The sequence below is a fragment of the Perognathus longimembris genome, chromosome 23 (genome assembly GCF_023159225.1).
Source record: "Perognathus longimembris pacificus isolate PPM17 chromosome 23, ASM2315922v1, whole genome shotgun sequence".
Lineage (NCBI taxonomy): Eukaryota > Metazoa > Chordata > Mammalia > Rodentia > Heteromyidae > Perognathus > Perognathus longimembris.
Genome location: NC_063183.1, coordinates 7,480,385 through 7,482,592, shown reverse-complemented (window position 1 = coordinate 7,482,592; position 2,208 = coordinate 7,480,385). Strand labels below are relative to the sequence as shown.

The 2,208-nt window shown below is 39.1% G+C and overlaps 1 pseudogene; it reads right to left on the bottom strand.

Annotated features, from left to right (window-relative positions):
* Positions 1-651: 651 nt before the first annotated feature.
* LOC125341234 lies at positions 652-728 on the bottom strand (annotated as a pseudogene).
* Positions 729-2,208: the final 1,480 nt, after the last annotated feature.

Below are 2,208 nucleotides of genomic sequence, written 5' to 3'. Positions count from 1 at the left end.
CAGTATTCATTTCCAATGTTACACTGCTCCTATCTTGCTTTTTCTCGGTGCCTTGGTTTAGGAAATGGTCAAGTTGGAGCTTATTCCTTTCAGCTTCCTATTTTTAAGAAAAACACATAGTTAAGCATCTTTTTCAATGACTTTTTTTCTGCCAGTGCTAAAACTTTCAGAATTTGTATATATGTAAGCCCAGATTTGAAGCTAGACTATCCATACGACTCTTATCTCTACCACTAAAAAGAAAGAAGTAAAGCTGTGGGTCAAGTGGTAGACTATTGAGTGAAAAAGCCAAATGCGAGCACAAGGCCATATACCCAATACCAACACCCAAAGAAACACTTGCTCTTTTTGGTTAGGAAACTTTACTTTTCATTCTAGATGACTATTTCTGGATAAGAATATGATGCTTTACAAATATATTCATATTGCATCAGGTTAATGTATTTTAAACCATGTAGTATAATAGATAGATGAATAGATGATAGATGATAGGTGGATAATAGATACATAGATAATAGTTACAGATAGCTATAGATAGATAATATATGGAATAGATACAGATAGATGATAGATACATAATATATAGATGATGTATAGATAATAGATGATAGAGATAGATAGATAGATAATAGAGATATAGATAGATAGATAGATAGATAGATAGATAGATAGATAGATAGATATAGATAATACTACACTTGATCTTAGCCAAAAGGCCGAGAAGCGATAGATATAGATAATAGATACAGATAAATAATAGGGAGGGAGGGAGGGAGAGAGATCTGTTTATCAGGTTAAAGTCATCCCAAAGTCCCCTCTAGGGGGCTGGGAATATGGCCTAGTGGGTAGAGCGCTTGCCAAAGTCCCCTCTAGATCTTTCCCTCCCTCATCATGACACCTTTACCTGCAAAGCCTGTTTCAGTTGTTCCTGGAGGGCTTTGTTCTCCATTTTCAAAGCATCTGCTTCTCTCTAGGAAGTCATAAAAGAAGAAAAAGTATTCATATTGTTTTGTATTTTTTAAAATTTATTTCTATGGTTATCACTCTTCTAAAATACACACACACACACACACACACACACACACACACACACACACTCCTAACATCAGCTTTCTCAGGAACAAGCTATGTCGGGGACCCCCTGAAGCCATAGAAACCTTAGACATGTTAGCCATGTTCCTAAAGGCCCCATTGTCTACTCTTTGCAGAAAACAAGTAGGGTTCTGACTTTGCACATGTGGTGGATTCTGTTACACAGGGAAGTGCCTCAGGAATTCTCTGACAGACCAGTCAGCTTGAGGACCATCTCTAAAGTCCCCAGTGCCTGTAATCCTAGCTACCCAACAGGCTGAGATCTGAGGATCATGGTTCGAAGCCTGCCTGGGCAGGAAAGTCTGTGAGGTTCTTATCTCCAATAAACTACTCAGGAAAAGCCTGAAGTGGTGCTGTGGTTCAAGTAGTTGGAGCACTAGCTTTGAGCACAAAGAAGCTCAGGGACAGCACCCAGGCCCTGAGTTCAAACCCCAGGACCAGCAATACACACACACATACATACTACATACATACATACATACATACATACATACATACATACATACATAAATGAATAAATAAATAAGTCCCCAGGTTTGTTTCTGACAGTTGTCAGAAAATTCCTGCCTGCTTGGGAAAAGAAACAAAAACCATGTCACACAAAAACAACCACTGAGGGCTGGGAATGTGGCTTACCAGTAGAGTGCTTGCCTAGCATGAAACCCTGGGTTCAATTCCTTGGTACCATATAAACAAAAAACAAAAACAACCACCATTGACTCTGGACAAATGGCAACATAGATGGCCAATCCAGAACAGGTAACACTTGGGAGAAGAGGCGAATCCTATGTAGGATTCTTGTTTTCATGGGACACATTGTAGCTGGGAAAAAATTGGGTCTTTCTAACCCACAGGTCAGAGGCCAGAGCTCCCACCTTCCATAAAGGTCACGCAAAGAAGAAAACCATAGAAAGAGAACTCCAAATTCTTCCTATGGGCTCCTTATGTCTCCCTCTGACCTCTGACCGCCCAGGGAAGACCCTAAACAGCTGATGAAAAAAACTAGTTGAGCAGCTACATCAATATATCATTTCTACTTTCATATCTAACCATAATCATTATCTGTTTTCTTTAAAAAAAAAAAAAGATGGAAAAACACCAATCATCCAAAGAACA